This window comes from Varroa destructor, unplaced genomic scaffold, assembly GCF_002443255.2.
Source record: "Varroa destructor unplaced genomic scaffold, Vdes_3.0 BEIS01000004.1, whole genome shotgun sequence".
NCBI lineage: Eukaryota > Metazoa > Arthropoda > Arachnida > Mesostigmata > Varroidae > Varroa > Varroa destructor.
The window spans coordinates 38,800,699-38,819,896 of record NW_019211457.1 but is presented as its reverse complement, the minus strand read 5'-3'; the positions used below and the strand labels follow the sequence as shown (position 1 = coordinate 38,819,896).

Below are 19,198 nucleotides of genomic sequence, written 5' to 3'. Positions count from 1 at the left end.
GATCGCTTGGGAAGTAGTGCTCTTTGGTCTTTGAAGTGTGCTAAGGCCTTAAATTAAATGATCCAAATCTCGTAGTGGTAACGGTGACGGTACATGACGCAGGATCAGTATCCGTCCAGTCGGCCGTCCTATGCCATTCCGCTGACCGCTTAAACTTACAAGGCGTGGAAACGCATAGATACAAACACGCCAACCACTAAACCGCAGATCGCTGGCTACAACAGCGCTGCCTATCGCCGACTCGCTCAGAATTGCCGGTTACTTCAGGGGGCTTTCTCTCGTTCTCTCGGCCGGGGTTACGCCCAGCGATACACAGCTATCCACCCGGCCGGAATCTTTGAAGCCCCGAACTTTTCAACCGCCCGGACACACGCATCTCTACGCGGTTGGGAACGAACCCTCTGACACAGTTCCGTTAGCTCGACGTTTGCTATTCAAAAGTCAGTACTCAACGACGGAATGAAGAAAAAGCCCTGAGAGGGAGGAAAGGTGGGAAAGGGAGGATGGACGAATTGGGGTAGTGGATGTACGCCGGGATCAGTGACTGGAACGATTGTACACTGACCATCCTACGACCACCCGTGGCGTCCGCCGTTTGTTGATAGCTTGCCGGCTGCACCTCCTGTTGAGATCTCTCAGGCAGGGACTAGGGGGTAGTTTCGTAATGGTAGTCATGGAGTAGATGCTGTACGTTGTATACGCTGTAATAGGGACACTGTATTTGTTTATAAGACACCAACCTCCGCTCACACAGACATTCAAGCATGGAAAGCGCCAACGAAGGAGAACTGGATTGGGACACAGATGAGCTATTAAGGGAAAGATCGCACCAATGTAAGTGGTCGTATATGTTTGTATGTGTGTGCCAAAGGAAAGAAGTTTGAACCCTATAGCCATACACCTTCGTTGTCCGTTTGGATTTCTTGCAGTCTACTCACGACAGAAGACAGTGCAATAACAACTCCAAAGAAATATAGATTTTTAGTTGTAATAAAAGTGATCTGTATGCCATATTGATTGTTATACTTTTCTCAATCTGGACTGGGTAAATAGCTTATCTCTATTTTAAAGTTCAAAAAAAATTTTGTAAGTAGATGTTGGATGATGCCAATATTATGTGAGCAATCGCAACAAAGTAACGGATGTGGATTCGAACCCAAACAGATGGTCCTCACATCATACCCATGGCAACAACAAACCATATTGCTGTAATGTTGACATAATTTTTTTTAAGTTCGTTTAAAATACATCGTTAGGCGTGTAAAATAATACTTTAAGACAATAAACTACATCTATCAGTTATACGTATACAAAATTTATATTTTGTGCCATAAACGAGAATCACGAATGCCCAATGTATCTGTTCTACGTACGCGTATTATCGAATTCTACCCAAATAGGACAATGACCTACAAAGTCTAGCTTTCAGTTGTTGCCATGGGCCGAATATTCTGACTGACGCAGTACACGTGCTTTCTTTTGTCTGAATGTTAGTTCTGGCGATAAATTATGGCCAGGCCAAGACACGGCAGGACTCACCGGGGAAATATCCTCAGGGCTCTGGAGGCGGAATTGTCAGCGGTGAATAGCTTCTGGCGATGACCAGTTGTACTGGCCACCTACGTATGACACATAGACTGCCGATAGCTCCGCTGCCGCTACTGCTGGCAGTTGATGGTGCCGCTAGTGGAGAGTCCTGAACAGGAGGCTGCTGTGATAAGGTCCAATGCCGTTTATAATAGTAACGAGACTAAGTATTATGACTATAAAGGGAAATAGAAATAGGTGTTCTCTCACTGAGTCAGCTTGTTCTAGCTGTAAGTACTTCAATTTATGTACAATATGTCACACAGATCGAATTATTTACAACAAATAGAACGATTGAATTGAAGCTCGGTCCTTTTTGAAGTACTACCTATCTATATAGTATTATTATCATGGGGTTATTATGTAGTAAATATCAACAGCTAAGATGGAAACGATACTTGAGAAAAACCAGCTCCAGGTGACAGAGCTGAATTGTTAAAAGTAGGCTAAAGAATGAGGGGTTTGCATCTTACAAGATTTCTTCAGCGACAAATATGAGCGTAGACAACAAAACACTGATCTATAATGTTCCGGCTATAGTAACACAGCACTCGGTATTTTGTTTACGAGCGCGAAACTGGGGTCTACAATGCGCGATGGACGCTCATTTCTATCAGTTACTACAGAGTATAGTACATATGTATCAAAACTACTCTTAATACAAAAAGATTACAAGAAATAGCTTGAACATTCGTATCAATTCCGCATAATATTTGTAGTAGATCCTATAGGCGATGACAATCATAACGTTGTTATACGGTCGAATGGATCGAAGCCCATGTGACTACCATATCGGTTGGTTACCGCTGGGGATCAAGGTTATCCCTGGGGATCGAAGGTCATTAAATCTCTGTTTGCTGGCAACTATTTGAAAATTTTTCGTGTTATATGGCGATATGTTTAGTTATCCATAGGTTTGCCTTTTTTTTCCTCTAATTGACCGATGCATGCGCTACATGTCCCAGCCATACGCACCAACCTTGATCCGATTAATCGATGTGCTTGGGACCTCGCTACACATTCGTAAATGCTAAGTAGAGACAAGGAGATTATGCCGCTCTCTTTCTCCAACGAAGGGCTGCAACGGTCTTGCGTGCCACAAATCTCGTTGACTTGGGTTTTGTGGCCAGTATTGGGTTGGGCTCAAAGGGCAACATGACCTGTGTCGCTGTGGGAACGTGGAAAATATTCACAACAACATATCACTATATAGAATGTGTGTAATCACAACATCTGCGATTTTCTTGCAGTCAGGCCAACATTAGAGGATAGCTTGTTATAAATGTTAAAAAAGGAAGCTTGTACAGCTGCCATGTGTTAATTTAATCGAGGATAGCGGGCCCGTTAATGTACCTTGGTCACAGCTAGCTAGACACTCCTAACTACCTGTAGGTTTATTGATTATCCCTCAAAAGCAAGCTTTGTCAACCTTGTAACTGTTGTTTATACAACGAATTGAAAATGGCTCAAATATTCGTCTATGACAGAAACTAGCCTATTGAATGCTGTTTCATGTACTAAATGCGACGACAATATAGCTAATATCGTACTTTCAAGAGAGCAAACGTTTACTTTATGTGTAACCTTCAATTTAACGACTTTATCTTCAGCGTGACAACTGAACAATACGACCAGAGGCTAAATCTCTCGTCTGATTCCGCAGGTCTCCTGGCTCCTTATACCCACTCGCATGGCCTAACGTGTTCCACTGTCGCTTGCAGGCCTAAACGCTGTTCCTAGCCGTAGCTTTTAGTTATCGGTACACGTAGAACAAGCAAGTACTTCCATATGGACAGTCGTGTCTTAGGAGCGCCGACAGATGCGATGCCTCTCTTTGCCTAGATATTCCAAGTGTCCTGATTTGTTCAGTGTAGCACCTATGACGTCTGTTCTCTTGCGCAACTTGGAGCTGATGCTCCGGGTACACCGTTTGCCAACCGCTCCGATCAGCCCCTAAACGACCATCGAGATCCTTACCGTCACCACCACCTGATTGATGGAGCATGAGCACCCCGGGGTCTGATGTAGCCCCTCTATGTATTTAACACGGCCTCCACCGTAGTGAGGTTGTAAGATACAGCAAGAACCAGACATATCTGATTCGGAGTACACCCGCACACATCTCGATAGCAAATAGCATTTCAATAATGATGATTATAAGCATATGGATGCGTGAACAGCCCCAATTCTCTCTGCATAGGGTGACGATTCAGGGGTTTGACGTGGGGAGGGATCTATAGGATGACGCCATGGAATACAATTACAATCGTGAAGGTGGATACAGGCGCTCACACACGAGGCTACACGGCGCTTCATTGTCATACCAATCTCATAACGCCCAGAGCTGCCACAATGTCCATATATGTATAATGTTTCTTTTCACCGAAAGATAAAGGGGAAGGCTGTAGCAATCTACGGAAGTTCTAGGTTCTTGGCTTACTGCCCGACCTGACCGTGCATACAGACCTCAACATGGTAATTGCTAGCGGGCTATCATCCGCTAACGTTCACTGATAATATTCAAATCTGAACCAGGATGACACAAATGGGAATTTCTCAGCAACTTAGCAAGCATAAAGGCCAACCAGCATGCAGGACAAGTCGGCAATTTTGACGGCGGACCCGCTGTTTAGTGGTTTCTTTTCGTCTAGCAAGTCCATATGCAGATTAAGGGCGGAGCCTTACACTCTACCGGCATTGGGGCCTTTTCGATATAGAGGCAAAATGTTGCTCGTGGGACATATGTGACGTCACGCCAGTGTATCACTAGCTAAGGTGTTTATTCGCATGGTCCTTGATCACACTTTCGACGGCAGTGATTGCAACAACTTCGAAGGGGAACATGTGTTAAGCATGTACAGCGCTTAGACAGCATAGCAACACTTAGTTATTCTAATTTATAATAGATCGTTACAACTCCCAGCCATGATTCTGTCATTGTTGGCCAAGCAGAGCATTTGTACTCAAGTGGACTTTATTTAGCCTCCAGATTTCAAATTACTCCGCTCAGTCTGTACTAGTAGAGCCACTATCATTGGCTCAAGAAGCCCCTTTATCTAATGATACGGGAAATGTCCTATCTTTAACAATATTTTTGACACCTAAAGCTCAAGCTACGGAGCTCAGCGAAACCATCTACTAGCAACTGTGAACTTATGCTGGATAATTGAACCGCTTAGATATGAAAAATTCCCTACTTGTTTGCTAAGTAAAGGTCAAAATGGGCAATTGCTTTGCAATTAAGCCCGTGATAACTAGATTAGACTTAATCAATTTCGCACAAATTCTACTCACGCATATTTCTGTAGTTACTTCGTCTTTTATTCTGTGTCAGCCAAGCACGACCAAATAAAAGTGGCATCACACTAGCGAGCCTCTCTGTCGGTGCAACTCGAGAACATGGGCTACTTGAAGTAGTGACCTCTGCGGAACAAGCGTGCACATTTGAACAACGCAAAACTTCGTATCCCCCTTCATTCCCCGCTCTCTGCCGCCCCCTAAGTTCGTGCAAGGCCTCTGCTAAGTCAGCATCTTCCCTATCAGAGGGTGATCTCCCCAGCACATTGAACACCTTGGCCAAAGAGCTACTGTAACTGCTTGCTCGGTGGCATTAAGGTGCACCGTTACCCTGCAATGTACCGTCTCTTACCACCCGTGTTTTGCCGCGACAAGACTATTGAGACATTGGTTCGGCAATATTCGGTTTCAGATTCGTCCTGCCCACTTTTCCTGCCCGTGGCAAATCATTGACCTGGCCATATCTGTGTTATATCGAATTTCTAGTGTCTTTTCGTACATAATAGATAGTGAAGTAAAAGTCGATTCTAGCATCCTCGTATACTAACTATAGCATATACTATTTGAGGCCTTTATGTGTTTGACATATTTTGATATAATTTTATTTAACAGTCAAGGAAGGACCTAAACGAATGAGTTCAGCATTTACTAGTTGCCAAATAAAATTTGGTCTTATAGAAATGGTCTGACGTTTATTAAACACTCAGCTTCATTAGGGCGAACACGTCTGGGGGGTATTTGCTATTTTCAACCAATTTATTCACTGTATAATGATGCATAACTGGAAATCAGAGTAGTTTAGACCTTTTCTTCATAGCTTTTTCAAGGTGAGGACGATTCTATTATTTCAGTGGTTTCGCATTTAAACTAAATGCAAGTCAGGCAGCTTATCGGGAAAAGCTTTTTGGGAATGTTTTTTTTTTACCACTTCTAGATGCAAGCATAGAGAGTTCATAGCCGTAGAAGCTATAGTATTTACGACATTGGCATTGCTTGTGTTCGAACCCGGCACCCTCAACCTTGAAGCGCCAGGTCGCCTCTCTGTTGTGAGCAACCCTCGATGAGTTGATAATGCCGCAGTTAATATGCACAGCCCACAATGAACAGTGGCTTCAGCAGCAACAGGTGGAAAGCTCAAACGCTGGGCCGTGACCCACAGGCCCCAGATTGCTCATGCTAGTTTTACCCTGCAGCTGTCCGCCGAACAGCTGCTGGTTTTTCGACAGGTACTAGTTGCCAGAGGGGACGGGTCCATTGTGCTCTCTGCTCTATACTTGGTCTCTGTTAATGCTAAGCACGACGCTGTTTTCGACGGCCGGGCCAATATTCGTGCCGGCTTTGCTTTTAAGCAACAACAAAGAACAACAAGTTTTTCTATACAAAATGAGCGCCCAATGCTGCCAGATAGGAGCAGACAGCGATCTGTGTGCATGCGCCATATGGCGCATCTGTGCTATCAGGTTAGGAGGAAAACCTTGAAGATCGGAGATTTTCCTCCGGGAGTGCCGCTGCGGTCGACGCGATGAAGAGAAGCAAAGACGCGAACCGGGCCACCCTGGTTGATTGGACGCGCTGTTGGATATGGAAAGAAAGAGAATATGTCTGTAGTTCCGGGATATCTATATGCTGGTTCTGAGGCAACGCGGCGTCGCCTTTGAATAAGCCACAGTTACCAGTCATCGCCAACACAAGCCATCTCGACAGAGTATTGCCACTGACGACCATCTCTTTGCGCTTCCCGTTCGTTCGCTAGCTGGCTTACCATCTGCTAGTAACTGAGTGGCAAAAGCTGCAAACGCCAAGCGCCGCCTAAGGCTAAATGGGATACTCTTGGCCGTTCGACTGGGCTGGCATCGGGACAAAGTGGTGGGTGGAAGAGATTTTTGGTGGAAAACACAATGCGAACCCCTCTTAGTAAGCAATACAGGGAGCGGACTCTGAGGGGGGCAGTTGTGCGAACAGAGACAGACTACGGGAAGAAAGAGGGAAAGTACAAAATAAGCTATGCTTTCAGCTGTCCCTCAGCTGAACAGCCCCTCGAGCAGGTGGGCTTCGCCAGATGCAAACTTTTCAACTAAACAAGAGTGAAGGGAACGTATGAACAGTGTCTAGGTTCGTTGACTGGTCGATATTCTGCATCTGTTAGCTCTAACAAAACACCGATGTAACGTGCCGTCCCACTAAGCGTTTGTGATAGTGTTATCATGGGAGACTTCCGCCAAAAATTTCTGCAGGCTTTTTAGTTGTAACAGCAACTTTAAAGTTTTGTGCAAAGCAACCGATGACGATGGGCGAATAAAATCGCTAGATATATTAGAAAATAGCATTTAACATTATTATTTCATTGATTCAAGTGCTACTAAGTCATGTTTGAATCTGCCACAGGCTCAATCAACACTGGTACTGCTTGCCACAACGTTGCCAAAATGAAATAATGATCCTTGCCTTATGGTACGACGCAATTTATGATGTGAATTTGAATGTTTAATTAATTAATAAGATTACCCATTAGCCCTTAAACGCCAAGGCTAAAATACAACACTAAAGACTCATTACCGGTGCTATACGTCTGGCATGCATATTCAGAACGTTGATTACCGTCTTTGAACAAACTTCATCAAATGTAACGCTGTTTGTTACTTGCCAAGCTGCTGACATGTAGCTACATACATACATACAAAAGTCTTTGTCCATTCAGGCAATGTGGGATAGTAAGGAAAGCATTCAACGAACAATTCTCCCACTGATCAGCAGCCTGCTTGAAAGGCGGAAGACAAGAGATGGCTGTCACGTGTTTTTATCGCTCCGGCTGTCCCTGTTTCGAGTGACCCTGCGGCTTTTATCGCACGATGCGTAAGGAAGAGGAGAAAAGCAGAGTTTGCCGTCACTTGCGTTATAGTAACGGTGACCGCACTGGCACGCGTTGTGCTCGTTGTTGTTCAGCGAGCTCTGTGGCCTCAAAGTGGGTTCCTGTCCCCCTACGGAGCCTACACAGAGTGCCAGCTATCTGGTTGCGTTCTTACGTGTTGTGTAATGGGGCTTGCTGTATAGGCTGCAACAGCTGTCCTTGATAACCGCCGCTGCTACCCTAGACGATCCTACTATATCTGCAATCCGCTTTACACTTGCTTTACGCAACGCCAGTACCATCACCGTCGCCCCTGTCGCCTCTTCTCTAACGACGAGACACCACTTGCTTGACTTTACATATTCGTATGCAACATGCTCATTAAGCGCGAGCTGCCTTATTCAACTGCGAGCTGTCGACAATGCCTCTGGCGTGACACTCTGAACTCACAATGCCCCGCGTACTCCGTAAGCGGTCAAAGGCCGGTGGTTGCGCCCTGCACGGGGCATTGTATAGATCGGCAGCATTAAGCTCGTAAAATGCTGCTAACAATCTGATGCAGTATGTTGCACGTCACTCCAGCACGACTTGTTCGTCAGAAGCGCCTACAGCAGCAGCGGGTCGTTTCTCTCCTTGGCGTTTTTCTGTTATTCCAATCCTCAATTCTTCCAGCCCGCCCTCAATTGTCATGCACCTAGTTACATGCGGGAAAACGTTGGCTACAGCGAGCCGTCTCGTTGTGACGTGAGGAAGTTGTTAGCGCTCACGTGCGGTATCCGTTCTCCATGTGACCGGCGATAACTACTATCGTGACCTCGCCTTCTCGACTGGCGCTCCTTGCTTGTGTGTACACTCTGGAGTGGGCTGTCCGGAGTGAGACGGCTGTGTCTTTCGTTTTGATCGGGTGGTCGTTGCTTGGAAGACGAACGAATCCCCCGGGAAAAAAGCTTCCATTGCTCCCAGACTGGGTTGACCTGGAGATGCGGAAAACAGCGATGACACTTGTGTCCGTCGAGTCGCTGTCATGATACTCGCTCCGACCGCCTGTCAGGCGCTAGGTGGCCAGCAGACACTAGAATAACTGTAAGCAAAGCAATACAGTGGAAACGATAGAAAAGAAGTCAGAGAAGAAATGCTTTCTTTTTGTAGTAGTACGCGCTGACGCCGTGGGCATGTGTGGGTATGGGTGTGGCTGTCAATGTAAGGGAAAGTGTGTCTGTGTATAATCTTCGCTAGAGTCTTAATGAAAAATGTCCGTCGCCTGATTGAAATACCGACTGCACTTAATGGTGTAAGAAAAGGAGAACGGGTTCCCGCCGAGCCTTTCAGAGGTGTTGTTGCCACTAGCGGAGCGAACGATAGAGAGGACGAGAAGAGCTGTAAACTTCTGTCTTCTCCATCGCCGTTGAGTTGAACAGAAGCGTAGAGGACCTGATGCCAATGGTTGACTTAAACGCAGCAGTTTTCGACCATTTGCTCTCTTCCTCTACTTGATCCTTTATCTATCTCCGACGGTAGCGTAAGGTCACAACAAAAAAGCGCACAAAGGATTCCCTTCGTCCTCATCACTTAAGGGCGAAGGGCGAAAAGAGGGTTCAAAACTGTGGAACGTACCTGATGAAGAAATTTAAATAGCAGTCATATGCAAATTGTAGGTTGACAAACCGGCAAATGCTACCGTAGTTATTCATTTAGAGCGTGTTGAATTGATTACGTGCCTGCAAGTAAAGGGCCAACTTATCTTCCATTTTTTGTTAATGCAAAGGTTGTTACTACTTGCGATGCGATTACGAGAACAGCGTATTCTCTTAGGCGCGGCATGATTCGCGCGGCAGGGAGAATGCCCTAATGTCATTTCCTTTTCGGTGTCCCTTATCTCGTCCTTACCTCTTAGTTCGTACAATTTACAATCGATCGTAGCGCACCACAAATAATTATACGTAATTAAAAGCGAACTTTGTCTGGTCAATGAGGTACAAATTTGGCCACGGCGGTTTTCTCACTATGTATAAGGTATACTAATCAGACGTACAACTTTCACGATACGAACACCTTAGTGCTGTGTTATCTCCTGTCACCTATCCATTTTCCATCCGTCTCGCTCACAGGACAACGTATAGCCGCCACCACAGTTAGTGTAACCTTATTACACGCTACTTCAGTATCCGCATCATGACCTTGACTTTTGAGTTGCTTATTACGGTCATTCCTGACGATTGACGATGTACCGTACGAAAAATTTTAGCGAGGAAACTTTAAGCAACGACTGAGCATTTCTCACGTGCTTTTCCAGCTTCTTGACATCTACGATCATAATATCTTTTAAAAAATAGAATTGCACTATCTAAAAGTTATCTTTCCAGACGTGGAGGAAGCTAGCAAATGTTTAATATAATAATAATAATACATTAATTACTTAGATAATGAATTATTATATATAATAAAAATAATTTTAAAAAACTTAAAAAATAAGACTACATGATGGCAAAGTTCAGACCGTTTATAAACCAATAAAACGTGTACAAGCGCGAGCGTTCTAGTCCATCGATGCAGCGTATGAAATTAGAATCGACAAGTTGTTATATCCAAATCTTTTTAGTCGGGCCAAATTTTTGTCCGGATACAATAATCACGCGAGGAGGTTATATAATTCAGCATAATTACTCTGTGCAACTACTCTATTATGTATTCTTTGTATCCAGTTGTTTTGACTGCCATTGTAAAGCGATGGGTGACTTTTATGCCTAATTGAATGTTTCAGGTTTCCGATATTGCCGATCCTGTTAGACATTATATTAGACAAACTGAACAAAACTTTTTGGTTAGAGGAAACTTCCTTAATATATTTGTATAAAGTTGACAAACCACGTAGAATTTCAACAACTTTGTTTGCTGTTCACGATGCCACTGTCTTGAGCTGCTGTGGTGCTAAGCTGCACATATCCATTTACGAAATAAGCTCGGTAAAATGTCGCCTCGCTCGATAATGACAGACAAGAGTACGATACCGGGGGGCAAAGAGGGTCATTCTACGTATATCGGTGTGTTACTTGCCAGGTGATGGACTAGTAGAACCCTACGGTGTAACGCCAGAGGAAATAGACATGCGTGGTGCAGTCTACGATGTTGCCCATTAGGTATAACTCACTGCTGCTTTGGCACGATGATCTTTTCTTCTAGCTCCTATTTAGGACTACAGACTTCTTTGCTTACGTGTCTCTGGGGCCATCAATGGATCAAAACGCACGGGACCTGCTTTCCTCGGGCACGTGCAGGGCGTTTGCCCCGTTCGAGCGCAGGGACTCGTTGCTCGTCGAAGGAGATCTTGCTGAAGAAGATATGTGCCTCTCACCCTTTGCGGAGATAGATCGCCCTCACAGACAAAATGTTGATATAGCAGAAGAAGGCTAGACGGAAAACGAAAATAACAACGACGAAGGCTTACACAGAAGAGGACGCAAGAAAAGGCAGGGAAGCGTGATAGGACAGACCAGAGAGCGCAGGCCACTATTCCGTGGGCTGCTCTCGTGCAAGACTTACTACCGGCCAATAGATGTAAGATGCATTGTGGCGCTAACCAGCGCAAACTTAGTGGAGCCGAGTGCAAGTTTTGCTCTAAGGCACACACATGAGTACGTTTCCATGACAGTGTCATGAACTGCGATGGCAACTGCCTCTGGGGCAAGGGGAGCCCCAAGCGCGAAAACCACAAAAGGAATAAGCCGAACTAGCTATTGCGTTGCCCAAATGTATAAGGGTCTTCGAGGACGAGTAAAACTAGCTGTTGAATATATTGTTATGGGCTGTGTAACAAATCGTATGATTGGGTTAGTCCAATTGGGTTTCGAAACCGTGAATTAGGGTGAATTAGCCTGGATTTAAGAAAACAGGTAAGTAGGTTCAGTTACTGCGCAGCGGAAATTGCTCTTTTAAGAGAGCGTGGGCTCTATAAAGTTTCTCGAGCGGTAGCGTTTTCATTTTTTAGTGGACGGAACTTAACATCTCGACACGAGTTTCTTCATCAGAGGATAGCTGAAAAAATTTGCTGGCAGAAAAAACAAAAACCGGAACATTCCATCTATCTGGTCAATGCTTAATAGCAACATAACTCTTAAAGAAATTGTAATGATAGCATTGCAATATTGACCCAACAAAAGTGGTCCCCTATGACTCTATCACAATGCAACGTCTTGTATGGTATATTTATGAATTGCTGTTAGAAAAACAATCCCTCTCAGTTTAACTGTAGCTCTACGAAAAATGCTCGTTCTATCCAGGAATCGCTTTTGGCTATAGCCATAGAGTTCATCGACAACATCGTCTTCAATCGACTTCTTTACTGAAGTCAATTATCATCTATTTTGAATTTCTTTATCAGGCAAATTAGATGCGTTTCCCTAGCACGGAAACTGAATACTAAGAAAAATTACCATTAATTAACGAGGAAAAATCGAGGTTGGCCTTGTTGTGATCTACTGGATCACGTTTTCGTCATTATGCTTGTGTGAATGTCATGTACGATGCACCTGTATCGTATTTTTCCTCCATGAAGTCACCCACTCTGTAGACCAGTAACAGTAGTATATCAAGATAGAGAACGAAATTGCCGGAATCAAAGCTGGATTGTTCTAAACAACTGCCATGTTCAAGCTTTCCGAAGCTGATGAAAGCTGTGGAAACACTCAGGGTACTGATTGCATCAAAACTTCATCTCAAAAATGCCTTTTTACTTTCTGGTATATTCATGGTTATTTAGGAAAGCCAAGTGATCTCGGTTTTCAAATCTTCCAGGCGCACTACCCAACTTTGCACAGACAGGTCTGGTACTCGACGAACATCTTTTCTTTCTTCAGCCATTTATACTTACATTACATACATTGAATTATTACTATATATATATATATATATATATATAGCAATAATTTTAAAAAAATAATGATTTTCGCATATCATAGTGTATTAAGGTGGCCTACTTTTTGACATATACATTTGAAAATTCATAAATAATTACCCCAAATTGCAGGAAACATTTATCTGATTTCGAACTAACCCCCAGTTATTTCTAGATTTAGACCCTTTGGAATTACCCTCCATTATTACTTGAAAGATTACAAGAACGGCTATTTTTGGAGTTACTTGAGGCTTCCTTATAAAACTTATGAAGCGGCAGGGAAACAATATTGGTGGCTCCCGCAGTGACTGACCATTTAAATTTATTTTCCTTTTTCATGAATCCTTAGTTTTGGTTTACCAACACTAAGATTTAAAGGGACGTTGATTAGAGTGCTGGCCTGGACTAAGGTACCTCTGTGCAGGCACCAAATCTTGCATTTTTTGGATTGGAAGGCTGTTGTGATAAAGCCACCGAATAACTATAACCGTAATTTTGACGTATTTAGCTGGAAATGTAAATCACCCGATAGAAATGCGAAAATCACACAGCTTCGAACTACGCACTAACAAAACGCTTTACCAATTTGCCTGTAGCCTTCGAAGTTCAACACCTGCTATCGCCCGTAAGATGCCCAGAAAAATTATTGGGCTCGTTGCTTGTTCAAAGGTGTGATATGTATTGCAAATCTGGCGCAAACTCGGCTTTCGTTTTGATCGTGAATCACCCATTAGGCTGCACAGCAAAGGACTTTTTCAAGCGCTCACTCCGTTGTCTATGCATATGGATCATGCATAGCGAGTCGCGCACTCGACAACCAATGTTATTAACGCTGTCGCCGCCCGAGGCAGCATTCTTCCTTCGACGCTCGTGGCAACATGACTGATCCGTCCCTAGGCTCAATTCCGCCTCAATTTCCGGTTCTGAATGGGCTTTCAATACTAGCTCATCGAAAGCTTCACAACGAAAGTCACTACATCAGCTACCCGCGCGAAACCGCCCTTAACCCTTCAAAAGTGGTAGCCTCGTACAACAACGGCCTAACCCATGCCCCCATACCATTACTCTCGGTGGCCCTTCGACTGATCGGTGTGCACCACCGTAACTTAATGTGTCCATCTTTAAGTTGTGGCTGTGTGCTTGTTGACGTTGCTGCAGCTGCTATTATGTGAGTGAGCGGCTGAAGTGTGAGGGGATAACGGTGGAAGCGTCGCCGCGCCATTTGAGTAAACGGCTGCCTGCCAACGTTGCTTCTGGAACTGCCTCGAAGTGTCAGGATACGGTGGCCTCGGCATCTTCAGCCCATAGGAGGATACAACAGAAGAGAAGAACACGGCTGAGCGCGCTGGCCGGCCAGTTATCCTGACTCCTGACTGACTTCCCGTGACACTTCTGACACCCAACGGACACGAATGCTGAGATAAAAACTTTGGATCGAGTTGAATCAGGTTGCTTTCCTGACAAAGAGTCACAGTATAGAATGAGGTGAAAAGGAAACGAGAGAAAGAATAGAAGCGAGGCAAGCAGTCTCAACGGTTGTGATTGTCGATGCATCACTTAACCTCTTGGCCGCCACAACGCGTCCTGCTGTGGATGGGCGCTAGGTCTATGGCGGCATCATTCGTCCGAAAGAGTTTTCCGCTGTCGCAGGCACTGCAGTGTTCGTATCATATAAGCGTAACCTAGCTATATTCTTCTACGATCTTCAAAACTTAAAGTCAATATATCCCAAGAAGTATTTGAATAATGTACTAACGTATCTAATAACACCATCGGCACATATTATCTTACAGTCTTTTTTCATTTCAAGGTACACTGAGTGTTATGAATGAAGTAAGGTGACAGTTCTCAAAGGACCTTATTCAGGTAAATGACAAATTGGGAGCGATGCGCTTTACACGCACGAGCCTACTGTGATTATTTTCTAACCTATTTTTTTGTGCTATATTTCGTTAGTTATAAACGTGCGCCGCTTTCATTTTTACTGAAGCCCGTTATTGTCTTTTTTTATGCATATCGATTGTGCCTACCAGCTGTGGGATTACCAAGCAAAAATCAGTTAATCTAATGTCCTGAGTTATTTCCAAAACAGGCCATCCCAGAAAATCATTAGTATAGATCTCGGAAGATATACTACATAAGAGTCTTCATACGATTGTAAAGAAAGAGCTAACAGTGAATGATATGATAAAAAAAAAATATATTTCTTCAATGGTTTAGGTCTACTTTAAGATTCATTAACAAGACCCATGACATTTTATAATCCTGTGAAAACTATATTAGCATAGCAACATGGTTAGGTTCAGCGTGATCCTTTACATCTTATACAATAAAAAGATGATAAAATTTGCTCATTATGAAAGTTGAGATCTCATAGTTGTACAAAACGGCCGTAGTTATTATCATTAGTCTCAGCGATGACGTTGTTATTATCGTGAAAACTGTCGTTGTTGTTGCTCTGATTGTATCATCATGATGGCAACAGCGATACCCCTGGCATTCTCCCAGTTTCGTACGTTTTCTTATGTCCGCGTTGTTCTCGTCTCAAGTTTGTCGTTAAATTTCCATGGCGGTGGCCGCCGCTGCCGTTGCTGCTACGCCTGCCACCATTGCTGCACGTCGTGTTGGGATCGCTATGGTTCGTTGCTATCTCTACAATCAGGATGCTGCTACAGCGGTCGCCAGTTCCGTTGCCGCTATCGTCGTCGTTTAAAAGAATACATAGGGCAAAAAAGACAGGCTCTATAGGCCTTCTTATTAGGGAAGCCTTCGGAGGCAGCGCAATGATTCATGTCTATGGTAGTATTGTACAGGGTCTGCGTTGACGCGAATGTATTTATGAATGTGTGCGTATGTCTCTATGGATGCCAGTGAAGGTCTGCGAGTGAGCTAGCGATTGGCTGTGTACAAGTCGAGCATGCATTCGTCGTCCATCTCTTACCGTCTTACTATCGATGTTCAGCAGCTCGCGCCCGCCGCCGGCAAGTCGGCAGTCTATTGTGCTCCAGCCGAATGATTGATGACCAGGGCCGCTGGGAGTCCGGGGCCGTACGAGGCCACAGGCTCGGAGTAGTAGAGTCCCTCAACATCTCAACACAGCCGTTTGCCCGTTGTTATGAGACGCTGTTAAAGGTTAGCCAGGCATCTAGGGCTAGACATCCAGCTGTACACTCTACTAGGGTGTGCTGGCCCTGGAGCAAGCAGCTACTACGGTGGTGACTGCAGGTGCAAGTGCCCGCAGATGCTGAGCTGATCCTTTTCTGCCAGTAATCAGTTCCCCGACCTCTGCCTTCACTATCACCTGGACAAGACTGCTAACAAACACTGCAGACAACAAACCCTTCCACATAGATACCAGGTCGGCCGCCGCGTCTAAAGCCATTACCCACTACTCTAGTCAACGGGACATGATTAAAGGCCCCTGACGCTAGCCAACGCATGGAGGACAAGGATAGCGACAAGAATGCACACAGGGTAGCGGCACATCTTCAATGCACTACCGGCGGTGATTGACCGGCCAGTAAAGCAGATGGACACCCACCGACGACAAAAACATTCTCTTATTGTTACGATACGTCGTCGCTGCTGTAACGGAATGAAACGAAGTCAGCCAGCCGGACGCTGACACCGCAGTACACTGTTATCCACTGACGTCGCCGGCCAATCGTTGATGACATTTCCTATTAAGCGATTCGAAAGGAGCTGCCCCATAGCCAACGACGACGTACCAGGGACAGCAAGAGAGAAGGTATAAGAGGCTTATCGGAAGAAGACGCAGCGTTGCTTGATGATTTCAACGTCCTTGCAACGAGCTCCTAAATGTTTTCCATTGCTAAAAAAAGTCGGCACGGAGTAGCTTGACTTGGCTCAATAACGGATACACGACTTGAAAGGTGTATATAGAAATAATTCAAATCCTGTGTTTCAGACTATAGAAGCCAGAAAACTACAAGTCTGATATGACGATCCAATTTGGGTGATGTGAGCGTCCTATGCAATATAAAGAGTAACACTGACGGGATATACGCAATCAATAATGGAAATCAGATCATGTTAGCCTTTGCGACCAAATACGAGAAGTGTTCGATACGATTTACTTGGCAATAGAATGTATCTGTTAGCAGGAAAACTTTTAAGCTGCTTATTTAAAAAAGAATCATATACAGATCGTACGTTATTATTATTTATGTTATTTAGGCACAATAAATATTATGGTAGGTATGTCATTAACAAGGCTTATAACTAGTTTGAGATACTTAGCTATGATTCCAAGAGGTAGTATTGATGATTTTGTCTGCGCGTGCCATTTCAAGGGTTATCTGTTGTACGTATTAGTTACTTGTGTGGCCGAAGAATACGCTCGCAGTACGAAAAACCCGCAAATTCCTCATAATTTAAAAGAGAATTTTATCAAGATTCAATCTTGTGGCTATTTTAGTTATGAAAATAAATACACCCAGATATAATCTATAATAAAGATGCCAAATTCATAGCTAGACAGGATACAAACCGGCAATAGTAATCCCGATCGCATTTGACGAAAAACCAGTTTTGGGGAAGTAAAAAATATTATCATTTCTAGTTGCGGCTAGTATCCGACTTAAGTTACAGCGCCGAATGCTCGCAACGACAAAATTTGCCACGGTGTCCTTTTAGAGCGCTTACAAGTATATATGGAAATAAATTGCAGCGTTCGTTGTTGACTGCGGGCAACGACTGCGGTTTTATGCGGACTGCTAGTCATTGTGATAAGTTGATATAATTTTTGATAATAATAACACCAACGAGAGGGGGATACGAGGCGGTACTTAGCGGCCTCCATCAGCCCAGCGGTGCCAATGTTGCCGGACACGATACGACCGTGAAACAGTACCGCATTGCCCGACGCAGACCGCTCCATAAGGGCATGCAACGTGCTATTTTTTAGCGGACGCTATACGTGGGTCAAGCACTCGTACTTCCCTGACATCTTCGCAATGTTCTCACTTGATTGGCTTCTATACGTGCTTCCTAGACTCTACTGCCGTCATCTGGTCACAGCTTCAATACAGAGCAGCATTTGTTGCTGACAATAGACAATAAGGCCACTACTTAAAATGGGCTCGGCACTAGGTCGGTTTTCAGCGTTCCGAGAGATGATCAGAACAGCTACGGTTTCGCTCAAATACATAGATTTAACACTAGGACTGCAGAGATGTCTCGGACCGCGATTCACATAGTTCCCATGTGGACGTTAGCATAAGTGATGATGACTGATGATCTACCGAACATCTGTAACCTCGAGCAGAAAACATGAGCTTATGCTAGTAGCTTAAATTAAATGATTCAATCTAATAAAATTAAAATTGCAGCAGAAACGTCAAACATGTCGAAGCTTTTATTTCTAAAAGAACTTCTATATATTGTGTGTGGTTTTCCGGTAGCTTCTTTCCTACCAACCATACTCTATCTAAGGACTCTCTTAAACTGCTGCATGATTTCCATTTGATCTAATGCACTTATGCTTGATACTTTACGAGCCAACGCGATAAATGATCCTCACGACCACACCGTCCGCACTTAACCGCTCTCCTGCTGGACGGAGAGCCGTCCACCCTGTTACGTGATAATAATGAATTCATAAATGAATAATGGACTGATAGGATCGCCTGCTATCCAAACCGGTTGCTAGAAGCTAGATAAGGCGAGGCCATACGTTTACTTGACCGCTAGAAGTGCATAGCCGCATACTGCTGTTCTCTTATCATACCCTATAATATCAATAATACTACTTACTGCCTTTTCAGTGCCAGGCGACAATGCTCCTTTTACCCTTATAATCCTATACAGTCTTGGAGCTTTTTTCGGAATTCTGAATAGTCCGATAGAACGATCAGTGCAATCCTAAATATTTTACTAATCGACCAGTAGTTAGTACTTCACCGACTAAGCTACGACTACGATTGGAATATCGTACGATTAAACTGTAGTGCGGTTCTGTCCGCACTAGACCATCTGCGCCGTCCTTGCGGTGCGCGGACGGCGCCGACGATTCGGTCGTAAAGACAACAGGCCGGTGCTGACGGAAACCGAGCTACAGCCGGTTAGGCAGATTTACCAAAATATCGACAAGCTTGTGCTGCCTGAACACGCAAACTCAATTCAGATAACGGTAACAAGATAAAAACGGGCAGACTACATGAATGTGCAGTATATATGTGGGTCGATACATGTGTGCATTCCGAGTACATATCGGGGTTCGGGGCAGTCGGCTTCAGCAACACCTTCTCGTTTCTCCCCTATCGTTGAGTGGCGGCGCATCGGAACTATGGGCAGACTTAATTAAATAACAATTAATAATGTATCTTCACACTGCACATTCACCTCTGCCCATATTCTTATCCGTACTAAGGGTGCACATTGGTTAGCGTAGAGTAATGAAGCTGACAGAGAGGACTGAGTGACATCAAGGGATCGATCGTAATAGTCACAAGAGTGGGCATCGCTGGCGGATACCCACAGTCAACGCTGCACTATCTATCTATCTGTCTGTCTGTCCATCAATCAATCTTGAATCTATCAATTGATATATATAT

At 44.3% G+C, this 19,198-nt stretch overlaps 1 long non-coding RNA gene across 1 annotated transcript; it reads right to left on the bottom strand.

The window, feature by feature from the left end:
* Positions 1 to 2,270: 2,270 nt before the first annotated feature.
* LOC147756180 (uncharacterized) lies at positions 2,271 to 16,674 on the bottom strand. The gene is made up of 2 exons (XR_015326629.1): positions 15,565 to 16,674; positions 2,271 to 8,813 (listed from the first exon to the last, which is right to left on the bottom strand). It is a non-coding gene; the product is annotated as an uncharacterized LOC147756180 (long non-coding RNA).
* Positions 16,675 to 19,198: the final 2,524 nt, after the last annotated feature.